At 41.6% G+C, this 17611-nt stretch overlaps 1 pseudogene; it reads left to right on the top strand.

The window, feature by feature from the left end:
• LOC111834165 (scavenger receptor cysteine-rich type 1 protein M130-like) overlaps positions 1-17611 on the top strand; it is a 57178-nt pseudogene that overhangs the window by 30632 nt on the left and 8935 nt on the right.

Raw genomic sequence — 17611 nt, 5'->3', positions numbered from 1 at the left:
CCTGTCATTGCAAAACTCCTGATGTTTTGAATGTTGAGGAGATCGTTATTAAATGAAAAAATTTGAAAAAAATTGATAGGTTTTTGTCTCAATATTTAATATGTAGCTGGTCAGCTGCCTGCTGTTCGAGGAAGGAATTACGAGGAGTTCAGTTAATGCTACAAATGCGTTTTGGCGTTGGAGGAACGAAAAATACAGCGAAACGAAAATAAGCTTTCTTATCACCTCCATTTCACTAGATGGATCTTCTGAGTAGGACTTGAAGGCAGCAGAAGAGCAAGTACATTGCGATGTGAAATTGTGCAGCCCTATCCATTCATAAGTAAGAGCTATCCGTAAGTCAGTCGTTTTTAACTGGAGGACTGCCTGTGATTCCTGAACCTTTTTTAAGTCTAGTGATGTTACGCTCACAAACAATCCAGTTCTTTTTAATGAATCTTTTGTACGAATGAAGGGAACCATGTCCTACTTGAGAGCATTTTTTTTTATTGTTGTGCCCAAATCTCATTGCCTACGAAGTCATAGGAGTGCCATAAAAATAAATCTGTAAAAGAATTAGAAAATAAATGTTGAATAAGTAAGTGAAACAAATCCAAATAAAAAAAAGAATAAGGAAAATCAATTACAAATTAAATAATTAGAAAATTAAAGCTTTCCTTTATTGTTTTGCTTTTTTCTAATTACTTTTGCTTCTACCATATTGCTTTCACTTTTACCTTATTGCTTATAGATTTAGTTTAGGCCTATTGGTTTCACTTTTTTCCAAAACCGGGACTACATTTTTTGCTTACATCTCCATATTTCTGCATCAGAAGCTTTGATCGATAACTATTAATATACTTTTATCTAATATGAAGCGTGGTACTGTCTTAGAATGCCACCTTTGCCAGCGCTTATTAGTGGGGTCACAATGCATTGTTTTTTATTCTCTTGAAAATGAAAGCCCAATCTGCTGTCCAGATTTAATAAGAATCATAAACATATATCATGGGTCATATAAGAAGAGTAAAATAAATAAAAGACTTTCTCCTACTTAATCGCGATTGATCCCCCGATGACTAACTAAAACTTCCAAACTAACAAAACAAATGATTTATCTTCATTTGTTTTGGTGTGATGGTGTAGTGTCCTATGAAAATATGCGTGAAGTCTAACCTACCAGCTTTTTGCCTGTCTCAACCCCTCCCCCCCAATTTTTAAGCTCTGGTTCCAAAGAACATAATGCAGTTATTTTGTTATTTTGTCCTTTACCTAAAATTTGTTCTGGTATTATGTCCTTCTGTCCTATGGTTATTTTATTCCTGCTACGTATAGCAATACCAGCAGAGGCCAATCTGGGCAGTACACTACAGCTTCAGCAGCTGCATGACCAGAGAAGTAGAAGCGGGCAGTATGGGAATATACACAACAATGAGTGCGTTTCTGATGTAATTTGTATCTTACATCCCAACAGGTAACCTGACTAAAAATAGAAGCCTGGTGATAGACAACAATAACACATTATAGCATAACAGTAGTACTTAATGATAATACGCAGGACTTTGGATTTGGTTGTCGTAGGACATGATTTTTTCCCAGCTTCGGTAGTTAGAATGACAGGCGTTAATGTAGGGATTAACTTGTAAAATTAAAAGATAATCTACCTTTTTTGTTACATCTGAATTTAGTTAAGGGACTGAATGATTCATATACAGGAGCAATTTAGGCAGCACGAAAGGTAACCACTAGTTCGAAGTAGCGCTCCAGCACCAAGCAGTCTGGTGAAGTAGGGTACATGCGAATACAATGCTAATTCTAACCGAGAATCTGAATGGTGGCTAGATTGTAAAATGGTAGAGAAGATGCTTTTCCGATGCAGTTGCCCCAAAGTCATTGGAGAAAGAAGAAGGTATTTTGAAACTGTTCACACAGTATTCATGGTTGATGTTTTATTGTCATTTTTTGAATACAATTTGAAAGAGAAACACCGTGACGGAAGCTGCTAACAAGGTGTTAGTTCATAAAAGCATAATTTCTAAAAATTTCAACCTGATAATAAGACCAGTTCGTATCATTACATTTATACATAATTTACATAGTAGGACAATATTAAATATTTACTTTTTAGTAAATGCTTACTTATTCTTTACTGTTTACTTATTGTTATATGCTTACTTATCCGATGTTGTCATGGAAATCTAACGTCTGCATTGCCTGATTGTCACTTACTGTACCGGAACACAAGACCAGGACAGAAGATTCCGAGCTACCAGGTTTATTAGGTATGAGACAAAGAGGCGGGCGGATTCGATATGAGCTGCATTTTGTTGGATGTTTCTGGGGCTTCAGTAAAAGTGTAATCAGTGCTTCAGTAAGGGACTTTGGCAAAGTACCTTGAGATAAAGAATGTTCAAACATACTAAGAAGGAGTGGAGATAATGTAACTGAAAACTTCTTATAGAATTCAATCGGAAAGCCATCGGGCCTCGGGGTTTTGCCGCTCTGCAGTGCTGATATGACCTCAGATATGTCTTGCAACTGAAGGGGATGATCTAAGTCTTTTTTATGCTCCAAAGCAATAGTGGGGACATTTATTTTATCAAAGAACTCTACCAGTTTGGATCGATCCTTAGATGTTTCTGATGTGTAAAGGTTAGAATAAAAATTCATTAAAATATTATTAATTGTAAGGGGGTCAATTGTTAAGTCCCCTGCATCACTTTCAATTTCGGAAATATGTTGTGCTGATGACCTGCATTTAAGCTGATGAGCTAAGAGTCGGCTAGCCTTATCACCGTGTTCATAAAAAAAAAACCTCGTGACCGAAGAATAAGCTGTTCTGCATGATTTGATGAGATTAAATTGTATTGGGTCTGAAGATCAATCCTTTCCTTATAGAGTTCTGGTGTAGGGAAGGTAGAATATTGACTATCGATTTTGGATATTGCATCAATTAAATGCTGCCTTTTCCTTTCCCTCTCTCTATTAATAAAAGTAGTATATGATATAATGTCTCCCCTAAGCACCACTTTTAGAGTCTCCCAAAGGAGAGAAGGGGAGACATGCTCCGTTGAATTAAATTCTAAAAAAATTGTCAATTGAGGAAGACACATGTTTACAAAATAATTCGTCAGACAACAGCGATGAATTTAATTGCCATGTATATCTTGTAAAATTAGATGGAAAGGAGAGATCTAGTAATAAGGGAGCATGATCAGACTCTACTATAGCAGAATATTCTACTCCTTTTACTGAAGGAAGGAGACTTTTGTCTATAAAAAAATAATCAATTCTAGAATAACAATGATGTACATGGAAAAAATAAGAAAAGGCCTTACTGTGAGGGTTGAAGAATCGCCAGGGGTGTACGCAACCTGTCTGGTTAAAAAATGCTGAAATATCGCATGCCATTTTGGAAGGGAGTTGTGACTTTGGGTTTGAGCGATCCAAATTTGGGTTCATTACACAGTTAAGGTCGCCACCTAAAATCAGATAATATAAATTAAAGCTAGGTAAATACGCAATCAGTTTATTTATAAAATTTTTATCATCCCAGTTGGGGCCATAAATGTTCACCAGCAAGACCTGGGTTTGAAACAGCTTCCCTGACACCATAATATAATGACCCTGAGGATCAGCAATAACATTCGAAGCAGAAAATTGTTTTTTTTTATGTATTAATATTGCTTTTTTGTCTTTGCATTAAATTTAGAGTGGTAAATGTGCCCAACCCATGGTTTCTTCAACCTAAGATGGTCTGAATTGAGTAAATGTGTCTCTTGAAGAAAGATTATATCGGAATTAAGACGTTTAAGACGAGAGAAAATTCTGAACCTCTTTATAGGACCATTAAGACCTTTAACATTCCATGATGTAAACCTAATGAATGACTTCCCTGTCATTATTCTGCTTGGTACATCAGTCATAGTACAGCATAGAAGGATGAACACTGCACCTGTGACATAGATAAACCTGGTATCCAGCTAAGTTTCTCAATATATCTGGCAATGAATGAAAACAGCCCAAAAACAAATTGAGTATCCAGAAGAAAATGGAAAAAAAAAAACCTTTGTATACATAGTCACTGAGGCAGTAGACCAAGCCATGACCATTACAACACCCTTTCCTATGTTTACCTCCCCAACTGAGGTAAGCTGCAGGACTCCATTAACCCTGTTGCACTTCTGGCTACCCATTAACTACTCAACTGTTTAGCCCCCGACACTTCTTATATATCACAGCAATATGTAAATACTGCATTCAGACAGGCGATCATAAAAACATAAACTTTAAATTTGTCGTTCAGAGACAATTTGAATTTACCGAGAATTACTCCCCTGCAGCAGTAGTCACGTTGATCCGACGTTCAAAAAAGGCTTCGGCTTCGGGTGCTGACTCAAAGGTGAAGGTCTCCCCATCATGAATAAAATGCAAACAGGCGGGATAGAGGAATCTGAAACGAATCCCTTTTTGATAGAACATCGTTTTATTGTTCTTGAAGGTAGCGAAGTGCAGCACTTCGGTCAGGATAGAATCTGAGAGTCTTCCCTCGATACTGCAGTTCGTGTTGCCTGGCCCAGAGCAAAGCTCGTTCCTTCTACTGGTATCGATGAAAACAAATGATAATAGGTCTTGGAGGTTGACCATCCCTGGGTTTAGGCGCCCTTAGGTGCTCTTTCCAGCTCTGGCGGTTTCTCAAACACCTGAACCCCCATGACGTCTTTCAGCAGATCCGAAGTGAACTTGACCATGTCCATTCCAGTTTCTCTGTCTTCAGGAACATTTATGATCCGAAGGTTCACCCTTATGTGAATGCCTCCGCTTTACTACGAGCTTCAAAGTTTTCCCCAGCTGTTGTTTCCATGGTTGCGAGCCGTTTACCAAACGCATCCACAGTCTCTTGAAACAATTCTATGGAAAGCTGTATACAGTAGGTGCAAGGGAGGACTTGATTAGCGCACTCATATCCTCTTTAAGATGTTTTCGTTGTTTTTCCAGCTCCGTAGTCAGCATACTTAAGGAGAATTCCTCATTAGCCTATGAAGCAGCCGTCGCCTTTTTAGCTAGCTTGCTACTTATCGAAATTCTCTTTGGATCTTGATCAGTTTTCGTTTTATAGTGTGGCATTTTAATGCCAAACCTATATTTCCGTCCACTGCTGCTTATCTGATCTGTTATGAATAACAATTACTATCGTTTAAGTTGAAGTTGTCGGGAGACTCACACATACGCGTCCGCCATATACTGTACATTGCTCAAACTGGAACTCCTTTTGGTATTTTGAATGAGTGGTGAATGATAGGGCTGTGTGATATGACCAGAATCTCATATCCCGAAATAAGTCATCTCATATCCCGATAACGATATATATATCATGGCTGCACCACCTATTTATGGATTTTTTCTACAGATCAGCTGTGGTAGGAATTGGATAAAAATCTGTAAATAAAAAGGAGTGAGGTCATAAATGCAGTGTGATACAGCAATAGGCGGGATGCAATCCACAAATATTCAGAACCCTTTTTACGCGTACAGATAGCTCCGTATTTTTATGGATATGATTTTACACAGCACAAATTAAAAAATACATGTTTGTGGACAGTCAAATATTTGTGGATCATGGTACATATTTGTGGATTAATTTCTGTGGGTTACAAATAATTAAGTTCAATAAAAACTTCCATCATGTCGCACAGTCCTAGTGAATGGCATTTAGAGGTTCCTTATCTTTTGTTATATCTGATTCTATAAAGAATGTGGTAGTGGGTGCAGAGAAAGTAGTGTATTACAGCATCAGTAGCTGATGCTAGTAAAGTAGAAGTCTTCAGTGCATGAGTGTACACAAGGATAAAAAAAAATATATATTTCCGATCCACATTCTTTCAATTCCAATCCGATTCCTAAAATTCTGATACAAGATCTCTTCATATTATCATATTTCAATATTTTTATATATATATACTAGTAAATACAATGAAAAAATGTATTCCAAAAGATCTTTAATTGGGGTACTAGAAGAGAAGCATGCATAACATACTGTTCCACCTCGTTTGTACATCTTGTTTTAAGTGTGTTTGAGGCATTTGCAGTTCAATTTCAATATCTTGCAAGCAAGGATACAGACATGGCGAATGCTTAAAATGCCCCACAATGTTTCTCCCATTGGCAACAGCATCACTTACACTCTGTTGTGATAGCATCCTCTCGTATATCATAAGGTAGCTCAAGTCTAGCGATCTTCACAGCTCCACCACCAGTTCATTTGTCTTGTTGATATTAAGCTACAGCTGATTCATCTCACACTAGTCGACAAAACTGCCCACAGCCATTCTGTATTCCATGTCCTTCCCTTGCCTGATACATCCAACTATCGCTGAATCCTCTGCAAATGACAGATTCTGCAGATGACAGCCCTCAGTGTTCCTGAAGTCGGATGTGTGCAGGGTGAAGAGGAATGGTGAAAGGACAGTTCCTTGGGGAGCTCCTGTACTACAGAACACTGTGTCAAACACACAGCCCTGTAGCCTCACATACTATGGCCTGTCGATCAGACTAAGGGAGCATGAACCTGCATAGCAGAGAGCTTACTCCCTAACTAGGCTGGATGACTCATGTTGAAGGCACTGGAGAAATCAAAGAACATAATTCTCAGGGATGTTCCTGGCTTGTCGAGGTGGCTGTAGGCACAGTGCAGGAGGTAGATAATGGCATCCTCCACACCAATCTTGGCCTGGTATGCGAACTGAAGGGGATCTAGTGATGGTTTAACCAGTGGGCGGAGGAAATTCATAAACAGCCTCTCGAAGACCTTAATGCTGTGTGAGGTAAATGCAACTGCCCTGTAGTTCGATGGGGCACTGGAAAGTGCCTTCTTCAGCACAGGAACCAAGCATGAGATTTTCCACAGCACTGGGACCTTCATTGTAGTGAGGCTCAGGTTGAAGATCCTCAGCAGTACTCCATCATGCCATCATGGCCCGACGTTTTGGTGGGATGGAGTCTGCGTAGTTCTCTTCTCACTCTCTCTGTGATGGTGATGCCAGGCACGAGGTAGTCTGAGATGTCATCAGGAGAAAAGGCAGTGGAAGCTCTAGTAGGTGGGATGGTAAAAGACGAAGAGAGGTCAGATGGGGAGTCACATCCTGGAGAGGTGCTTGTGCAAGAGGGCAGAGAAACGGTGTGGGAGGAGGGCACAGAGCTGGACGAAACATTGTGGAATCTGTTGAAGAACTGATTAAGTTCATTGGCACACCCACCATCTCCTTCCATCCCCTGGCAGCTGGACTTAAAGCCGGTTATGGTCCACATGCCCCTCCACACGTCTCTGGTGTTATTCTTCTGCAGCTTTAGCTCCAGCTTTCTCCTGTAACTGTCTCTTCCTTCTTTTAGCTTCACATACAGTCTCTGTGCCTCTTTGGCTGCTTCCCTGTCACCCGACCTGAAAGCCTCCTCCTTCTCATTCAGGAGGGCTTTGATATCTTTGGTGACCTTTGTCTTGTTGTTGGGGAAGCAGCGTATAGATTTTAGTGTTACAGTGATATCAACACAGAAGTCGATATAATCCATGATGTCAGTGAGGCTCCTCTCCATGCGGCTCACACAGAGACTCCCAGTCTGTAGTCTCCAAAAAATCCTGCAGGGCTGCACTGGTCTCCTTTGTCCACTCTCTCACTGTCCTAACTGTGGCTGGCCGCCTCTTCACTAGTGGTAGATATGTGGTTAGTAGATACACCAGGTTGTGATCGGATCTACCCAGGGGGGAAAAGACTGTACAGTATATGCCTCTTTAACATTCGCGTACAGCAAGTCCAGTGTCTTGTTTTCCCTGGTTAAACAGTCCACAAACTTTGTGAAGGTGCTGAGTGTCCTGTTCAGAGAGACATGATTGAAGTCACCTGAGATGAGGATGAAAGCATCCGAGTGCCTTGTCTGAAGTCTGGTACGGCACAGTCTGTTGCAGAGTGGATCATGTAGGCCACTAGACATCTACATCTGCTGGTATGAGCAGAGATACGTAGTTTAACTGAGTTAAATATTAAGGTTGAAATAGATCTGCCACCCATCCTGTATTTCACCAGATTGTCCAGTATTTTATATAAAAATAAAATTTTGTGTCTCATCTGGAACAAATATGGGATGCAATTTGTCCCGTGTTCGTGATTTGACCCTCCTCCCCAGCATACTTTGTACTTTATCTTGAAGGAAGATAATCTGAATCTTCTTCAGATTCGAAGTATGGGGCTCCAAGTGTCAAGTGCTAATTTTTGTGCACAAAATGCATGATAGACTCAAAGTTGGCCCCTCCACCTCAGCTCGATGAACAGGAAAAATGTTTATGTGATTTGCACTAAATTCTGTTTGGCACAAACTAGGTATGTAATGATGAATCACGAATCGGTTAAAAATCGATGGAAATGTACGACGATTTAAACCGGCTGATGTCGAAAATGAATCACTATTTTAGGAGTAGTTCACAGCAGGGCTGTGGAGTCGGAGTCGGAGTCGAGGAGTCGGAGTCGGAGACAATTTTGGGTACCTGGAGTCGGAGTCGGAGTCGGCAAAAAGTTAACCGACTCCGACTCCTACTAAATTTAAATGGGAATTAAAAAAGTAAGTTGAAATGTCCCAATTCACAAACAGTCATAATGAACTACTTCTCTGCTGTAAGAATAAAGCCCAATGCATGCAGTGCATAATGTTACCACAAAACGAACATGTCAAGTAACCATGAAGCATGCTTTTCATTGACTGTATGCGTCACTATATGGGATGTAATGCACAGGTAAGGTGCGGCACCGCTTTCCATTGTGTCGTGTTCCACTGTTACAGGGAACTGTGAACCTAGCCTAAAGCCCCACATACATTTACAGATGCACTGCCGATTTTTCGGCCGTTCATCGAGTCATCACGCGTCAAACGCCTGAAAAATCATCTGGTGTGTTCTCAGCTCCGTCGGCTCCCCTTCGCTATGCGCTACCCTTGAAACCTTGTTTTCATTGTGTTTGTCTTTAATCTGGCATTATAGTAGAGTGTTGGCTTCCTAGCCAGTAGTTCTGTGGTGAAATGACATGTATGTTGCCTTCCTTTCCTTCAATGGATGTAGAAAATACATTAGCATAGTATATACATACAGAGGAGTCGGGGAGTCGGAGTCGGAAGATTTAGAAACTGAGGAGTCGGAGTCGGAGCATTTATCTACCGACTCCACAGCCCTGGTTCACAGTACTTTAACAGATAAACTGGTGTAATATTACATTTGATTTCACGACGTCAGTTCGTGATTGATCCTGTAGTTGTGTGAGTGTGTGCGCCCTGTGGTATGTTAGCCACTGCCCGGGGTTGGTTCCCGTCTGCGCCGATTGTTCCTGTGATAGGCTCTAGTCCCTCCCGCGACCCCAGTTTGGATTAAGCGGGTTCAGAAAATGGATGGATGTGGCAGCATTTTAGTTTTCACAAACGAAAATTGTGAGAAAATCACAGACAAGACAAAAACTGTGTGCAAACATTGTAAAAGACTCATAACATAATCAAATAGCACAATGAACATGCTTCAGCATGTCCACCGGCACCAAAGTGAGTTGAGCGAAGATTATTAAAAGGGCAAATCACACTAAAAAGCTGCACATGCAAACCTTAGTTTATTTATTTGAAGACTTTTTTTATTTACTTATTTTGATTTGGGATTTTTTTGAAACAGAATCTTGTTCAATTTCAGTTGCACTGTTAAGAAGAGGACACGTTTTGCACAGTTTAGAAAGATAAAGAAATATTTTTGAATAAATTTGTTTGCAGCTCATTCTGCTAAAAAATCGTGAGAAAAGTATTGTGAACTCAGAATCGTGTATCGTATTGAATTGCGAGTTGAGTGTATCATTACATCCGTAGCACAAACGTTATATTAAACATTATACTTGTTTTTTTTATATTGTATCAATAAAACGTGTTCTAATATTAAGTGTTGCATGAATTGCATTCAGGGCAAGGTAACTTTATTTACATTGCACATTTCATACAGATGGTAAATTCAAAGTAATATATATGGTGTCAGCATATATAATGTTTACAATGCTGATCATTGACATCAGGTCAGGCAGTATGAGTAATTTAGTGCCACTAAGTCTAGTCCACACGTGCAAAATGAAATTATATTAGTGGAATGTCAAAATTGGAATCTGATACAAATCTTACCCTATTATTATCCTAGTGATTATTTTGCAGATAAACCCTTGCCACCTTAAAAAAAGGAATGACTCATGGAAAGGAACTAAGCCATAAGATTATTCCCATCACTATTTTAGTTCCTACTCTGGAGTAGGGAACTGGGTGGGGCTTATAGCAATAACTGTTGTGGATTGGTTGACCATAAGCACCAGCATTAATTTAGAAGTTACGCAGTGCAGGGGAAAACATGTTTTTGTATCTCAGTTTCATTAAAAGCATTAATGAATAACTTTTTTGCCTTCGTTTCTATATTTCTGCATCAGAAATTTCTATCAATAACTGAAATACTTATGTCTAATATTGCCGGTGCCGGTGGCGAAACTTATTAGTCAAATGACATGATGTAGCGCTAGAGGATACCCATCAGGCAGCGTGGTGGCATGCTGGACTGGTTCCAAATGTAAAAAGTGTAAATGGCTGTGTAGAGTTACAGTAACATGCATTGTGTCATATTTGTGTTGTACATGAATGTCATGTGTAGTGTTAAACATTAATTGTTGAAAATATTAGTGTGGGGATGGAAGTGGAGGAGCTCAGCAGGGAGATTGTAGATCTCCTGTGAACCCATCACCAAAGGGGCGCAGCAAACCCGAGGAGACCTCCGGGACCTGAGCATGGTGCCTTCCCATAGTGACTCGACGGCGCTAGCACCCCCACCTGCCTGAACTCTAGCACCAAGACCAGGAGCAGTGCGACATGAGGATGCAGCCAACTGCAGTGAAGTTGACCCCCCCTAAAGCTGCCCTGGTATGATGGATAAGTGTCCCTGAAACCCTACCTTGCCCAAGGTCAGCTCATGACAAGGCTCAATGGCTGGTCCCCTGAAGAGATAGCGGGGCACCTGATGATTTTGTTGAAAAGGGAGGTGCTGCAAGCCATCCTAAAACTCTCCTGGAGAACAGGGTGACTATGGAGCCCTAATCACTGCGCTGGAGTGGCAGTTCAGTCAGTGACAGTCTGTGGGGAAGATGAGGGAGCAGCTTGGGGACTGGCAGCGGCACACTGGTGAAAGTGGGGGCTTTCCTAGCTGAGGTGGAGGACTGTAAGCAGCTATCCTTACTTCCCGTAGGCAGCACAGGACAAGCTGGCTGGTGGACAGGATTCCTTGCCTAATGGACACAGGGTCCACCATCACCCTGATCCGTCCGTGCATGCTGCCAGGCACTGTTGGAGCCTTCCCAGCTAGCTGGAAAATGACAGACATTCAGCTGACTTCTGTGACAGGCATGCAGACTGCCATGGAGGGGAAAACACAGCTGGGAGTCACACTGGCAGGACACACAGTGGTGCAGGAGGTCTGGCTGGCTGACATCTCCGACCCCTGTATCATTTGCCTAGACTTGCTAGTTTGCCTGGGGACCATTATTGATGTGCCAGGGGCAGCCCTCCACCTCAGTACTGATTTGGTGGTACTCCGGCACCTCTGCAGCAGCTAGTACAAGCAGTAGTGGAGAAGAGGACTTTCCTGGGTGATTTCATCTACGGAGAGGGCGTTGCCACAGTGGCTGTGTGAGAATGGGTCGCTCTGTGGCCTTCCAGCTCGGGGATTCTGATTGGGTTTACTGCTCCATCAGGAAGAAGGCGTAGTCACCTAAACTGGTCAGCCACTGGAAGGTCCCAGGGAGGTCTTGGAGTGTATCTCCGATGTGGTCTACAGGGTGTGGATGCCAGAGTGGTGCAGGATTGTCCTGCTTATGACTTCCAGTCCCTGTCCCACCTGGAGCATCCTTCTCCAGGACCTGTGTTGAGTTACCTGGCAGTTGGGACTGAGGAGGACGATGAGGGATCTGGGGCCCAGCTGCCATGAAGGACTTGGCACTGCCTGGAGCACTACTGGGATATTGTGGGGGTACCAGGAGGTGTAACTCCCCAGGAGGGGGCATTGTACCTTTGGGAAATACCCATTAGACAACCTACAGTGTGTCTAGTGAGTACTTGGGATCAGCATGGTGGGCAGTGTGTGTGTGTTGTCAGAGTGAGCAGCATACGTGAAGTAAAGCCATTTTGTTTTTCCTCACTTTGACTCTGTGTTATTCATTTATTTATTCATTTATCCATTATACGATCAAAATGTCTGGTATGGCACAGTTGTATTTTTTTTGTGGAAAATGAAAGAATGATCTGCTAGCCAGATTTAATAATGAATTATAAACGTTGTGAGCTGTATAAATAAAATATAAACAAATGCGATTTCTCATGTATTTTCGGACTCTGTGATCAATACTCCAATAATTAACAAAACCACTTTTTCATTCTCCATTATTGTTTAAGGTGTTGCAGTCTAGTTTTGTGTGAAATTTAACCAATGACATTTTGCATCTCCAATACTTATTTAATATAGAAGTCACAGTTCCTGTTGTGCAGTGAGAAATCAACACACGGAAATGGTCAATAACTACAAAAGTTCTTGGTCAAGATGTCCGATAAATGTTTCATTTATCAAAGTTGTGCACATGCACAAAAAGACACCCAAAATGTGTGTACACATTTTTTTATGCAAAACCCCAGATTTGCCAAAAAAAACTTTTGAAACTGAGGGGACACATGCCTTAATCATACAGTGTATATGAAAAGTGTACACACCCCTGTTCACATGCCATGTTTTGTGACGTAAAAAACACACAATAAATCATTAAAATAATTTCCCAACTGTACAGTTCAATTGAAAAATAAAGAAATCTGTAAGGGAGAAAATACAAAAAAATAAAAACGTACAATAAGCTGACTGCATAAGTGTGCACACCCGCAAACTAATATTTTGGAACACCAAGATTGTTTTTACTTATTTGTTTACTGTTTGCACTGTACCCAGAGTACCTTAAATCCGATAAGTTATCTAGCTATCCAGCAAATTTTGCTTTGTGATACAGGCTCCAGGACTCCTGTTTCAAAGGATTTACCAAAGATAACAACAGCAGCATTACAGACTAATGAAACAGCAGATGTATAGCAGTAAAAGAAGAGTAAAACACTGTCAGAGACAGGAGAGGAAAGAGAGACACCTGATTGTATGAAGTGCTTATTTATCCTTATATTTGCAGATCATCGAGAGGTCAGACTGGTCCAAGGTGCACACCAGTGCTCTGGGAGAGTAGAGATGAAGCATGGAGTCACCTGGGGCACAGTGTGTGGTGCTGACTTTGACCTGCAGGACGCAGAGGTTGTGTGTCGGCAGCTGGGCTGTGGAATCCCTGTGGAGGTGCTGGGGGGGGCTGTGTTTGGTAAGGGCGGTGACCAAGTGTGGAGAGAGGAGATTCAGTGTGGAGGGAATGAATCTCATATTTCCTTCTGCTCAAAATCACCCTCAAAGGCCAAGAATTGCTCGCATGGTAATGATGTGGGACTGGTGTGTTCAGGTAAGAACAACATGACTGTTTGTCAAGAAACATATGTATGGCTTTTAAATTAGTAAATATAAATTACACAGTAAACAGACCAAGTTCAACATTAATGTTTTAAATACTGTGTTCGAATTTCTTCAAAGAAAATTTCCTTAAATATTAACGCTTTAATCCCCTGTGCTGTTTACAGGGTACACAGAGTCCAGGCTGGTGGGCGGCCCTGACTCCTGCTCTGGGAGGGTGGAGCTGCAGTACCTCAGTGAGTGGGGGACAGTGTGTGATGCATCCTGGGATATGAGAGCAGCCAGTGTCCTCTGTCGGCAGCTGCAGTGTGGGAGCGCTGTGGCAGTGCCAGGACAGGCCTGGTTTGGAGAGGGGAGGGGCCGCATCTGGGCTGATGTGTTTGAGTGCCAGGGGAATGAGACACACCTCTCCCAGTGTGCTGTGTCCTTATGGAGTCGAGCTGCATGCTCTCATGGATGGGATGCATGAGTCATCTGTGAGGGTGAGAACTATACTACAACTGAGACTTTATACAATGGAGTAATAGTAATCTGGTTTTTTTTTATGAATTATGATCCAATATACATTATGATTACAGATCATTCATCGAACTGGTAATACAACTCAGGACAGTCTACTTTTATAGAAATACATCAGTCTTCTGTGCCATTCATATCCTTGAGTACTGTCAGCTCTTGCAGTTTAAAAAGTTTATACAAGCACATTAATGCCTATATTATAAACATATGGGTGAGTTAATTTACCCAATAGATGGTATTGTTGACATTAGCTACAAACAATCTAAGAGTGTGTATTCACATTAGCAGAATGCAGAATGGCTCAATTAAAGCTGTTCTTCTAATGGGCACATCTGACCAACACTGACAGTGACTGATGTATCCACAGGGTCTAAATCTCTCTCAGCTCTCAATGGGACAGTAAGACTGTCTGGAGAGAGTGGCTGTGAGGGTCAGGTGGAGGTTTACCACCAGCTGACCTGGAGCAGAGTTCTCATGGACTCCTGGAGCTTCAGGGAGACCTCTGTGGTCTGCAGACAGCTGGGCTGTGGCTCTGCAGTGAGGCTCAACAGCTCCTACCTGTCTGGGAAAGAGGACAGTGATGTGTGTCTGACAGGGTATCAGTGCCCTGGGAATGAATCTCACCTGATGAACTGCAGTGATCCACAGTGCGTCAATTGCAGCTCTGGTCCACAGGTGTCCATAGAGTGTTCCAGTGAGTACATACATAACTATGTTCAAAGTATCATTTTAACATAAAGCCAAAACATCTTATATATGAACAGCACCAACATCAGATAGCTAGAAAGAAAGAAAGAAAGAACGAATGAACAAACAAACTCTCTACCTCCTCTTCCCAGAGCACAGGTCCATCAGACTGGTGGGTGATGCTGGGGGCTGTGCAGGGAGGCTGCAGGTGCTCCACCAGGGCTCCTGGGGGACAGTGTGTGGAGACTCCTGGGACCTGAAGGATGCTGAGGTGGTGTGCAGACAGCTCCAGTGTGGGACGGCTCTCAGCGCCCCAGTGCCCACCTACTTCGGACCAGGAACTGGACCCATCTGGCTAGATGAGGTGGACTGTGAGGGGAATGAGACGTCTCTGTGGGACTGTCCTTCAGCACCGAGGGGACAGAATGACTGTGTCCATAAAGAAGACGTAGGAGTTGTGTGTTCCGGTATGACTATCAAGCCTCTTCATTTTAATTAAGGAAGCTGAAAGAAATCTGTGATGAACCCTGGATGATGCTGGTTGTATTCTTAAATTGTAAATACCAGTTTTTTTAATTTAGTAGTATTAATTTAGGTTAAGACATTTGGAAAAATTTTAAAACACAACCAATATTTATGCAAGCAATTTATCATTGAACAGCTCCACATTATTTATTGTTTAATTAAGTCTCACTGTTACTCTCTGAATATAAATAATTGTTCACTTTAGTTATTCCTTTACACAGAATATAAAGAAATCAGGCTGGCTGATGGCTGCTCTGGGCAGTTGGAGGTTTTCTACAATGGTACCTGGGGAAATGTGTGCTTCAATCAAATGGACACAAACACAGCCAACCTGATATGTCAACATCTCAACTGTGGAAAGAGTGGGACTGTTTCTAACTCATGGCCTTGGGTGAAAGGAGCTCCGAACTGGCTTGATAACCTGAAATGTCGCCCACATGACTCCACACTGTGGCAGTGCCCGTCCTCTAACTGGGGAGATAATAAATGTGATGAAGGTGAAGTGGCTCAGATCACCTGTAATGGTAACTTACTTTATTCAGTATCATTATTGTTTCAATTTGTTTTTAGGTTTATTAATTTATATGATTACCATAATATAATGAAAAAAATATCCTCTCTGTTATAACATGGTTTATATTTCATTTCCTTGCATGCTTGCATAATAATAATAATATTTCATTAATTCTGTATTCATTCTGGAACAGGATGTTCTGCTGCTGCCAAGGACAGACCATGTTCACGTAAGTTCAGTTATTACCTGCCCAGTGTTACGTGTTTATCAGTCAGTAACATCAGTGAGAAATCAGTCCCAGCTCTTCACTGAACTCTGTCATCCTCACATGTGTCCTCTGCCTTCTGCAGTGCTGATAAATCACAGTCTTTACTTGCCCCCTAGGCCACCCCCCCATGAGACTGCGGGGGAACAGTAGCAAGTGCTCAGGGAGGGTGGAGCTGTGGCATAACGGCTCCTGGGGGACGGTCTGTGACGACTCCTGGGACCTGAGAGACGCCCAGGTGGTCTGCAGACAGCTGGGCTGTGGGACAGCACTGGAGGCTCATGGGAACTCTGCCTTTGGACGAGGAACTGGCACCATTTGGCTGAATGAGGTGAACTGCAGGGGTGATGAGCTCCACCTGTGGGACTGTCCTCACTCTCTTCAGGAGCAGAGGAGCTGCAGCCACAAGGAGGATGCTGGTGTTACCTGTGCAGGTGGGACTGGGGCTGCAGCCAGACTGTAACCTCAACATTATGGCCATTTGCCTTTAGAATGAAGAGAATTGTAGAAAAAGAATGTTAAACTCTTTGAATGTTTAAGAACATAAGAACATAAGAAATTTACAAACGAGAGGAGGCCATTCGGCCCATCAAGCTCGTTTGGGGAGAATTTAACTAATAGCTCAGAGTTGTTAAAATCTTATCTAGCTCTGATTTACAGTAAAGGAACCCATGGTTTTAGCTTCCACTACACTAGCAGGAAGACTATTCCATACTCTAACTACACGCTGTGTAAAGAAGTGCTTCCTCAAATTTGTTTTAAAATGTTCTCCCGCTAATTTCCACTTATGGCCACGAGTTCTAGTATTTAGACTAATATTGAAATACTCATTTGGCGGAACAGCATCCAGACCCGTTAGAATCTTATAGACCTGAATCATATCCCCCCTTAGTCTCCTTTGCTCAAGGCTAATCAGATTCAGTTCCTCTAACCTCTCCTCATAAGACATTCCTCTAAGACCAGGAATCATTCTCGTAGCTCTTCGTTGCACCTTTTCTAAGGCAGCAATGTCCTTCTTGAGGTATGGTGACCAAACCTGCACACAGTATTCTAGGTGGGGTCTTACCAAGGAATTATATAAGTGTAACATCACCTCCCTTGACTTAAACTCCACACACCTAGAGATATAACCCAACATTCTGTTCGTTATTAGTAAACTTCAGTGCTTCAGTTTCATAGGTTCATCGCTGCTTAAGGCCACTACAGGTGAAGTTAATGAATTTAATGCATAATGTTAAGGAGTATATCAAATGTACGATTAATTCTAATTATATATCTATATCTAATTACTTATTCAGGAATTCCAGCAACATCCACAACAACAAAAAAAGGTATAATTTTCATACTCTGTTATACATAACTTCATAATAAGATACTTAATTTTCAATCCTTTAAGTTCTTATGAGGGTGTAATTTCTTATATAAATATGTAGAATAGATTAGTATGCCTTTTATTATCATTGCACAAATGTACAACGAAATTAGCTGTGCGTGTGTGTATATTTAAAAAAATAAAATAACATTTCAGATATTTTAG

This window comes from Paramormyrops kingsleyae, chromosome 3 (assembly GCF_048594095.1).
Source record: "Paramormyrops kingsleyae isolate MSU_618 chromosome 3, PKINGS_0.4, whole genome shotgun sequence".
Taxonomy (NCBI): domain Eukaryota; kingdom Metazoa; phylum Chordata; class Actinopteri; order Osteoglossiformes; family Mormyridae; genus Paramormyrops; species Paramormyrops kingsleyae.
Note: the sequence above shows the minus strand (reverse complement) of the source record. Positions and strands in the feature narration are given on the sequence as shown.